The following is an 11,400-nucleotide window of genomic DNA, read 5'->3' on the forward strand; positions in this document are numbered from 1 at the left end:
CGCAGCTCGGACACAAGCATTTCACTACATGTTGTACTCTTTATGATTGTGTATGTGACAAATAAAGGTTGGTTGTTGTTGTTCTTTATTTGCAGCTGAATTTAAAAAAAAGGTAAACTTTAGTAAACTATTTTCATTACATGTGAATTGTTTTCAAGATCTTTTTGGTTAAATTTGATGATTATGGCTTATAGCTCATATAATTCAGAAATCTAATATGAGAAAATAATAGTATATTACGTCTCAAGTAAGTAAATTAATATTTAAAAAGTATAATATATGTCTTGGTCTGCTTCAGTACACTCAGTCACAAACATGGGGAAAACTGATGACTTAATATTTTTTTCCAGATGATGGACACCCTCCACAAGAAGGGTAATTAAGGTCACATCTGAAAAAAACTGAGTATCAAAGGATATGAATGGAAAGTAGTGATGGGAATTCCGGCTCTTTTTAGAGAACCGTCTCTTTCGGCTCAGCTCACTAAAAAGAGCCGACTCTTTCGGCTCCCAACCGGCTCCTCAGGTTGTTTTGTTGCTTTAATTAATTTGTTATCAACAACAATATAAAATTATGCACAAAAGCAATTACTAATGTAAAACAAACATGTTTTTTATTTACATATGTTTATATATAAATATATACGGTGGCCCCTAGAGACAAAGCACGTACAAACTCCATAACACATTTCTAGCGTTAACTGAACTTCAAAACAGAGCTACCTAGATCACTTAAATTACACAATTGAAAGCATATGTGTATTGTTTGTGTATTTATACACAAACACTCATATATATTCAAATAGTTAAAAAAATGTTCATTTACCTGTTACTACCACACACCGAAATCCGGTTGTTGGTACTTTCTGGCTTGTGTAGCCACTACGTAACAAAAGCTCAACACTGCCCTTAGCGTCCTGGAGCACTTCTGTTGTGTTTTGGAATTTGTACGTGCTTCATAGTTTGTACGTGTTTCAGAGTTTGTATGTGCTTTGTCTCTAGGGGCCACCGTAAATATACTTTTATTATTCACTCCACATAAAATGTAATAAATAAATTATAAAATACAAAAACCAACTATTTACATTTCAACTTTTAACTATTTAAATTTTCAGCTTTTTCCTTTTAAACAAATTTAAAGTGAAACAACACAAAACACCGCAAACCACAACACAATCAAATATAAATGAAAACATGCAAAACAAAGAAGATGCACATTCTCTGTCATATAGGCCTGGGAGGATTTTTTGGGAGAGTGTTTTCCTGCTTGGAATTGCATACATAGGATTCACTGCATGAATAAACTTTCTGAATCCTTTATCATCCATAACTGAAAATAGTTGTGGATGATCACTATACCTTTCTAATGTGACGTTGTTGCCCCTGGCTCTCTTTCTCTCTCTCTCCCTCCCGCCCTGTTCCTGTGCTACTGCAAGTGTAACTACCGCCCCTCCTCCCTCTGCTCAGTGCAAGCACAAGGCTCACGTACGGAGTGAAGCGAAAAAAAGTGCGAGAGAGAGGGTGAGAGAAAGAAAAAACAAACAAACACGGGAGCCGGCTTCCATCGTTCACTTCAAAGAGCCGGCTCCAGCCGTTTCATTCGCGACCAACACATCACTAATGGAAAGTTGACAAGAAGGGAAATGTGTGATAGCAAAAGATGTATAAGCAATGGAGATGAAACCAGCCTTAAAGAATTATTAAATAAGAACTTGTGACAGCTGCTACAACTCTCACACAATCATAGCTGGAACACAGGTGGTGGTAGTTGATCCACTGTGTTTTCTCAAGTTCAAGTCTGACAAAGACAGCTTAGTGCTTTGACGGGAATACCAGGTACTATGAGGTTGGTGGCATGATGATAGAGTGGATAGCACTGTCCCCTCACAGCAAGAAGGTTCCTAGTTCAAAACCTGGCTGGAGGCTTGTGTGTGGAGTCTGTATGTTCTCCATGTGTCTCTCCAAGTACATCAGCTCCTTTCCACACTCTGAAAACAGGATTAAGTGCATAGAATAAAACACTGTATAAATGGGTGGTTAAACTGTTGATTGTAGACTTAAGTTGTTTAAGCAGTCAGTAAGACTCACAATGTGGTATATAAATGCCAGTCAATTTTCATTTATAAAAGAACAGCAGAAAGTATTTATCTGTTACCTAGATGACAGAAAGTGTAAAACCCCAAAATATACATGAGCTGAAGGCTGCTTTCAAAGCAATCTGGGCTTCAATAACACCTCAGCACTGGCACACGTGGATCACCTCCAAGTTATGCCACGCTGACAGAGTAATTCTTGGTAAAGGAGCATAAATGAGCATAAAAGAAGATATTTTTCAGAATTTGGACATCTATATCTTAGAAATTCTTTTTTTAAAAATTAAGCTCATGAAATATTCGAATAATATGAAATACCGGATTTATGTTTATAAGCTAGAAACCATAGTCATTATTGTTTTAAAAAAGACTTAAAGTATTTCACTTTGCATGTAATGAATATGGAACATAAAATAATTAAATTAAAAAAAAACTTTTACACAATATTCTGATTTTCCAGCATGCACTAGTATACAGGAGGAAGAGATTGGATAAACTCATCAGGAAGGCCAGCTCTGTTCTGGGATGCACCCTGAACCCAGTGCAGGTGGTGGGAGACAGAAGGACTCTGGCCAAAATAACATCTCTGATGGACAGAGTCTCCCACCCCATGCATGTAAATGTTGCTGAACAGCAGAGCTCCTTCAGTGACAGACTGCTGCATCCTAGATGCATGAAGGAGCGTTTCCACAGGTCCTTCCTCCCTGCAGCTGTCAGACTGTACAATCAAAACTGCTCCCAACAAACAGAGGTTTACATCAGCGCTGTAACTTGCACTATTTTATCAGCCGATTCACACTATAACCAGGGTTTGCCTCTTAACTTCATTTAATTTTATTTAATTTAATAACGGTAAAGTACTTTGTTTTTGGTAACCATTGTCCTTGATGTAAATATGTAAAAATTGTGTATGTTTCTGTTCTGTGTCTTGTGTACTGTTTGTTGGTATATGTGTCTTTCTTGCTGCTGTCACACCCAAATTTCCCCTTGTGGGACAATTAAAGGATTATTCTATTCTATTCTATTCTATTCTATTCTATTCTATTCTATTCTAGTTTTACTTGTTGTAACAGAAGAGAATTAAACACACACACACGCAGAATGCGCAAATATTGATTTCAGTTATCTGGTATCTTTGGAAATTTTGGCATCTCCACTAGAATTTTTCATTTTTAAATAAGTTTGTTTGATTGCACTGCAGAGGTTAAACAAATGGACTGGAATCCCCACGATATTACTGGCATTTGCTCATACTGCCATATTTAACAGCAGTCTGATCACATGCCAAGTTCAATCAAGTTAGGAGTCAAAACAGCCAGTGTGAGTTCTACAAACTGAATATAGCAACTGAATACGTGAGCAAACCAGTGCTCTGTACAGGTTACTGGCAGTGTTGGGGAGTAACGGAATACATGTACCTGCGTTACATATTTAAAATACAAAATATGAGTAACTGTATGCCGTTACAGTTACCGTTTAAAAGGTGGTATTCAGAATACAGTTACGTTGTTGAAATAAATGGATTACATGGTGGTCTTTTCCTGTTTCATATGTTAGGCTGTCCCCTCTCTATTTTTGGTAATTCCACGCCAGTGGAAACCCAAACAAAACACGCATTTAGAGGCTGTAATACCTGTGTCTTAATCTCGCGGCCCATGTCACCTCTACTTGCGGCCTGCAAAATGATGTGACTAAATATTTTTAAAAATTATTTTTCAAAAAATTATTTTTAAAAATATTAAAGCAATAGGCAGAGTGTTACAAGAATGTGGCCTCATGGGCAGTGTAGCCCAGTTGTAAGTAAGCTATTAAGACTCGACTGTACACTGTGTTCGTGTTTTTCTCCAAAACAATAATCCGTTGGAGCAGCCTTTCAACGCCTCTCTCTGTCTCTCGCTAGCAAAGTTGACCCAGACAACAAAGTAAAGCTAGTTTTCAGCTACGAGCCCGACACGCAACCCGACGTATTAGCCAGAGGTCCCTTTACCACGGTTTGGAGCCACGGACCTGTTTTATATACGCGTGGAATAGTTTCTATACGAGATCGCTGCAGAAAGTGCAGCCTTACCTAATGTCCACCCTACTGTTTCTCATTTTATATTAAGATTTAAAAATCTAGTTGGTATTGGTATGGCGAATAACCTTGAGTAATAGTAATAAATCACACAGCAATAGTACATTCATGTAGTTGTAAAAAGCTTGATAATATATTAAGTAAAGCATTCAGAATATGTTACTCTCATTGAGTATGGTAACGGAATACGTTACAAAATACATTTGGGGCATGTATTCTGTAATCTGTAGTGGAATACATTTTAAAAGTAACCTTCCCAACACTGGTTACTGGGTCTAAGAATACTGCTGACATCTTTCTTTTGTTTTGTAGCAATCCTCAAGCAGATTAACTGCATATGCATCTTAAGTGTAACCAGTGATTAGGTTAATTATTGATTAATCTTGCATTTAATTTCATGTAAACCTTAAAACAGTGAAGATAAGCAACCCCAGGTATTTTTTTTGTCTGATCAGCAGTACAGCACCCAAAGTATCCACCTCACTATCTATGACCAAGAAAAAGACCACATCTTTCCTTGTGAAAAGCTGAACTTTTCATTTAGTTTGAAAAACATCACATAGAATTATTGTATCATTTATAGAAATGATTCATATTAAAAGTAAAATCACAGACAAAAAATTAAGAAAGAAGGCAAAATAGGCCCACAAAGGACATAAAATCCTGTTACTGAAACAATTTTTACAGCACACTAAGCATAATTAGGAACAACAAATAAAACCAAAGATCTATTACATAGAGGAAAATCAAAGTGAAGAACACTCTACCTTAGAGAAACCTGGTAACAGCAGGATGATTATGTTAGTTTAAATCTACACCCATTGCCAGAGTCCTCAAAGCACAGGCCGAGGAGGGAGTGTGGCAGGAATCTTCCACTCCAGCTTATTAATCAACCAAAGACCCAGACAGAGTTTTATTTAATTTGAAAGCCTGACGCTTAGCCTTGTCCACCTTAGCTGAAAACCTCACAAAACTGTTTTATTTTTTAGTTGTTATCCATCATCTACCTGAGCCTTACTCAGACTTTCTACCCAATTTCTATCGATCTGACTTTTAATCTGACTTTATTGCTCAACTCAGATAAAATAATTATTGTGGCCACTTTTTAACTCACAAAAGTGCTGCAGCTATGGCCACATGACACAGTTTAAGTTATCATTTAATGTCTGTGAAATTAAATAAACTTAGCTGATTTCATTTTCTGGAGTAACAACGGCTCAAAGAACCAAAACAGTGGGAATCACACCCAATTTATCAACAATTATAGCTACATACGGAGAAAAAGCCACAGGACAGCTGAACTAATCACCCACTAAAATGAAGTCTACATAGATTAAAAAAACCTCAAGGGCACAGTACCTCTGAGAAACTGCTCCTGCTTGATCTGAAGGCTCTGATACTTTTTGAAAGACTTCTTGTCTTCTTCCTCTTCTTTCTTTAGATTTTCGTTCTCAGAAAGTGCTTCATGTAGCAACAGTCAAGGAACTCAAATAAATACAAACCACAAAAACACATAATCGAGTGTTTTTGACTCTTTATAAAAGGATATAAGCCTCCTTCTTCTAAAGCTCATCTTGCCAGAGGTCATACCTCTTCAGCTCATATTCAATGATCTTCATACACAAGGACCCAATCTTGACATGTGTGATCATTCCATGGAACTGGGAGAAACTGAAGTAAAAGGCTACTATTTATCCAAAAAGTGAATTTTCAAAACTAAAAATAATTAAAAAAAAATTTAAAAAAAATCCAATTTGGGATTCCAGCTGGAAGCTGTCATTAAAATTACCCAATCGGTCACAAAGCAAACTGACAAAGTCAAAACACATCCAGTCAAACAGTATGTCCTTGTCTGACGCATAATCAGCCCAACCTGAGCCATTTCACAAGCCAATTAGTGTAACATGGACAGGGAGACAAGCCAAGAACGACGATCAGTTTTCAGACATACATCTTGAAGCCTAAATTCGCCCTGACAGACGTTTATGTATTATTTTAGTGAGGGCTTATTTTAGCCTTTCAAAACACACAGCTAAAGAGTAAAACTTTGCTGCCAAAGATGGATGATTACTTTGAGAGAGACAGAGAGAGCAGATAAACATGAACATGACCCCGGAACAAGACAACTGAAATATAATAATATAAATAATCTAACAATATATTAACAAGATGCATATGGCTGGTATGTTTGGATGTCCAGATACCTTTGGCCATGTCGTGAGTATATTGCTAGGGGTATCCATACAAACTGATTTAATAAAAAGATGTATCTAACTATGGTGTTGAGGTGGGGTCTTGGGTCAGCTCCAAATGGGGGAGGTGGCACTGGATGGCTCAGGGCCATCAACAGGTGAGGTGACTGGCACATCCCTTGTACATGAGCTAATCCCTCTGTTGCTTCCCATTTCAGCAGCGTGCTGGGACCTGGAGCAGTATGCAGTTAAGGAGCAAACCACATCACTGGTCTCCCTGCCTCTATTGTAGATACACCAAGCTTATTCTAGAGTGGCTTGAATGCCATCTCCGATTCTAAGCCCTGCTATGTTACTACTCTTGAAACAATATACTTGATTTTTTACCTGGAGAAACAGAAGAAGACAGAGATGATGGTTGTTGCCAAGTCCATACTCCACTTCCAGTCTTCTCTTAGGACTCTGGCCAGGGCTCTAAGGACAGCCTCTGGGAACACACGGGTAAACAAGAGTCAATATACTTGTGTAATGCATATGCAGAAGACAAAATAAAGGAATGAGGAAGGAAAAGAAAGGAAAAACAGAGTTTGTGAAAGTGCAACTGGAGGTTAATTTAAAAGAGTGTTGGGTAATGTGATCATGCTGACTGCTACTGGGGATTGTGACCTGTGGGTGCTTCACATCCAACATATGTCTCAGTGTTCATCTCTTCTTTCCACCCTGACCCCAGGCTTCTCAGTTCACATGAAAACTTGGCTCTTATCAGTACTGGACTGCCTGATGTGGCGCGGCAGATGGAGTGAGCAGACAATGCTTTATGACAGAAACAAATGAAGACGTGCCATCTCACAAAGGATGCAGGCAATGATGGCTCCATGCTGTTACAGAAAAAAAGGGCTTTTGGTCACGAAAGGGAGACGAGCAGGAGCTGAGCTCTGTTTTCTTCCCAAGTCAAAGAGTAGCAGAGTGAAGGAGCTATAACACTGAGATCTTAGTGAGTTCTAGCAATTTTTATCTAAATACAGTCATTAAGTAAAGTTTTGCAGTAATTCGTGGGTTGTCTTCCAAAAGTCATGTGAGTTTAATTCCAATTTTGAGAATAAAGTCTTTTGATAGATCTGAGTAAGATCAAGTCAGAGAATGATCCAGGAAGAATAATTTTGAACAAACTCTTAAAAATCTGATCTCAGTATATGACCACCTCATTCAGACTGTGGCTTTTAAAAAAAAAACTTTTTATTTTATTTATTTAACCAACTCTCCTATCTAGTACAAATACAGTTTCTTCAGCGAAATAGAAGAGAGTCACAGATTTAAGGAACAAACATAGGAACTAGAGGGAAAAAAGAACAAACAATATATAAAAAAAATATAATAATAATTAGAAAAATGAAATAAAATAAAAGGAACATGCCTGAGGTGTCAAACCATTTCAGTTTCTCTTTTTTGTATGTCAATCTTCATTCAGCTTTTTCTTTTTTGTTGTACGTTAACCATTTTCCCCAGTCCTTCAAAAAGCATTCTTCCTTTAATTTCAGTTTATATGTAAAGTTCTCCATGTCCTCCACAATTGCTACCCACTGCTTCTTTCCTGGTGCCTCTGTCTTAAGCCAGTTTTTGGTGATGGCCTTCTTTGCTGCAGAAAGAAGAATTTAGCCAAGTAACGGTCCATTACATGTACAGCACCTTCCAAGTATCCGAGATACAAAACAAGGCAAGTTCTGGGAATCACATAACCTAATATATCAGGAGAGCTGAGTGAATTTTGACCCAGAAAGTGTGAATTATTCTGCATTTCCCGAAAATGTGTGTATGATCTGGTTCATTCCATCCACACTGTTGTTGTGTATTGGTTTGTTTATTTTTAATCTAAAATTAAAAATAAAATAGCGAATTTGATTTTTCCAAATGAATTGTCTCCACTTCCCATATGGAAAAGATATATATAAATCTTATAAAGTTCGTATCTGTCTTGTGTGAAACTTGTATGAAAAGCATACAAGAGCCAGCCAATGCAGCCAGTATCTTGTCTTTATGTATTTGGTGTATAATGTGTAGGGTCCTTCTGATATTATCCTGTGCCTGTCTATTTTTGACAAAACCTGCTTGGTCCTCATCTATCAGGTCTGGCATAAATGACTGGATTTTGTGTATACAGGTCCTTCTAATAATCTGTAAAAATACTTTCTATCTCTTCTAGGTTATGTGCCATTTGTTCTGTCTTGGCATTATGCAGTTTAATGACTGTTGTTTCTGCCTGTTGTTTTCGCAAACGTCTTGCCAATAGCCGTGCGGCTTTAGGGCCTGATTCATAGTAGCTCTGTTTTACATACCTTGCTTTTACTTCTGTTTCATATAAGAGTAGATTATTAATTTTCTTCTCAATATCTTTCATTTGTTGTTGTATCTTGACATCTACCTTGCGTTTGTGTTTATTCTCTAATTGTGACAATTCAGCTACATATTTGTTACATTGCTTCATCCTTTCTCTTTTAAGGTTGCTTGATATTGCAATTAGTTTCCTATGTATAACTGCCTTCAAACAATCCCACAGAATAACTGGATCGGTTTCACTGTTTTCTTCTAAATATGTTTTGACATCTTTTTTTATTTGTTCTACCACAGATTTATTGTTTAATAGCCCCACATTTAGTCTCCATATTGTTTTTTTGGTCCATCCATCCATCCATCCATCCATTCGCTTCCGCTTATCCTTTCCAGGGTCGCGGGGGGCGCTGGAGCCTATCCCAGCTGTCATAGGGCGAGAGGCAGGGTACACCCTGGACAGGTCGCCAGTCTGTCGCAGGGCCAACACACAGGGACAGACAACCATTCACGCTCACATTCACTCACACATTCACACCTAGTGACAATTTGGATTATCCAATTAACCTATCCCCTCAAACTGCATGTCTTTGGACGGTGGGAGGTCTACCTTAAATACATTTTTAAGTAGATAGCACATCTGACACATCTACCACTCCAATCCAACAATCTGCACGATGCAAAGCTCTCCAGACATGAAAAAAGTTAATATCGTATATCTTCCCAATTTTGGAATTTTTATTTCTCTTCTGGCTGGTTGTGTCCAAATCACTATCTAATAGCACAATGAAATCACCTCCACTTATGCTGCATATACCATCTGCTTCTAGCACAAGAATATCAAAAATTAATTAAAAAAATTCCTTATTACTTTCGGGGGGGGGGGGCATACACATTCATTAATGTGACCATTGTTTGATTAATTACTCCTTTCACTATGGCTAAGTCCACACGTGCACGGGTATTTTTGAAACTGCAGATGTTTCTATGCGTTTGCAACTTTCATCCACACTTAAAGGCATTTTCGATCACTGAAAACGGAGATTTTTAAAAACTCCTGCCAGGGTGGAGATTTTAGAAAACTCCGTCTTTGCATTTACGTGTGGATGAGGAAAACGGAGATTTAGTCACGCAACGTCAAAGGTGTGCGCCACGTTATTGTTACATACTATATACAGTTTTTACATGCTTACATATACACACAGTTACTGTCTCTCCATTTAGAAAGCCAGAGGCGTCAGAGTGAACTTCATTCAACACAGATGCTCTCACAACCTAAATCCTGAAGCCGAAGTCGTCATCGATTTTGAATAAACTTAAGTTTTTAAAATTAAATTTATGCATGTTGTATGCATTTTGTTCATTCCTAAGTTGGAAGTCTACACCAGGGAAAATACTGTTTTTGGTTATTAACATGTGAAATGATGAAGGCACTTGAAAAGTAACACAAAATTGCCTGCCTTTCCAAAAAACACAAAAACATTTCAGAAGTACTGCATAAAATCCTGTTTACTCTTTCCCTCCCAGGCTTCTAGAGTTCTAATTGGCCAACATTTCTACACGGCTAGGATTTGGTTCATCACAATGTTTGACTGTGTTTTGGGTGTTTACATGTGGACGGAGATATTTTTCAAAACTGCACGTGTGGACGAGATTTAAAAAAAAAAAAATGAAAACGGAAAATCTCAGTTTTCAAAAAATACCCGTGTACGTGTGGACATAGCCTATAACGTATCTACCTTCTTATCCTTTATTTCTTTGCGAGACTCAAACTTAAGGGAATTAGTTATCAGAATTGCAACCCCTCTTTTCCTAGAATTTGTATGAGAGCTATAGAAGGTGTTTTTGAACCTAAATTTCCTTAATTTTTCATGTTCTATTTTTGATAAATGAGTTTCTTGTAGGAAACTGTGTCTTCTCCTTTTTGAGTTTAGTCATAATCTTGGCTCTTTTAACTGGGTTACCAATGCCATTAACATTTAAGGACATACACTTTATTTCTTCATGTGTAGTATGCATTATCCTTTTGTGATTTACTGGCTGTCTTTTGAGACCCCCACAGGCACCCCATTGCACCCTTGTTTAAACAAAACATTTTTATTAACAAACTGCAACTTACTTTAACTATGTACAAATAAGAGGAATTCAATAAAGAGGTACCAGCCACCTTCCCCACCTGTTGTTCCTCTTTTTGTTTTGGGGGGGTATGTCTCTCGTATTGAAAGGGCACCCCTCCGGTAATGAGATATGACTCATGAAAGATTGTCACACTCATACTAGTCCTTGTTATTATGTACAGTCCATCCCTAGCCAACTTTGTGTTCCACATAGACCAGACACACCTTAGATCCATCTTGTTGTCATACGTCTCCATATATGCCTCTCATGTTATCCCTATGCTGAAATTCTTGAAGTCTCTCTCGAACTTGCCTGCCAGCCACCCCAGCATACCTGCCCCGGTTGACAGACGTCCCTCAGTGCTCTCTCTCTCCCGGCTGTTTATTCCTTTTTCCACGTTGTATCCTCTCTCTTGCAGGTCGCTAGCAGCCTCCTCTGCGTTGCCGTAAGTTTTCACTCCATTTGGCCAGTGGATGTGCATGTTGTTTAGAGGAGTCTGAAAACGGATGCCTTCTTTCTTTAAAATCTTTTCGATGTTCACGTATGCTTTGCGTTCTTACACTATTCTTGCCAACTAGTCGTGGTCAAAATAAACCCTG

The 11,400-nt window shown here is 37.9% G+C and overlaps 1 long non-coding RNA gene across 1 annotated transcript; it reads right to left on the reverse strand.

The window, feature by feature from the left end:
* Window positions 1-1,209: 1,209 nt before the first annotated feature.
* LOC112842683 (uncharacterized) lies at window positions 1,210-11,365 on the reverse strand. Its single transcript, XR_003214646.1, has 4 exons — window positions 11,135-11,365; window positions 6,746-6,845; window positions 5,526-5,837; window positions 1,210-1,987 (listed from the first exon to the last, which is right to left on the reverse strand). It is a non-coding gene; the product is annotated as an uncharacterized LOC112842683 (long non-coding RNA).
* Between the last annotated feature and the right edge of the window lie 35 nt (window positions 11,366-11,400).

Source organism: Oreochromis niloticus, linkage group LG17 (assembly GCF_001858045.2).
Source record: "Oreochromis niloticus isolate F11D_XX linkage group LG17, O_niloticus_UMD_NMBU, whole genome shotgun sequence".
In the NCBI taxonomy this organism is placed as follows: domain Eukaryota; kingdom Metazoa; phylum Chordata; class Actinopteri; order Cichliformes; family Cichlidae; genus Oreochromis; species Oreochromis niloticus.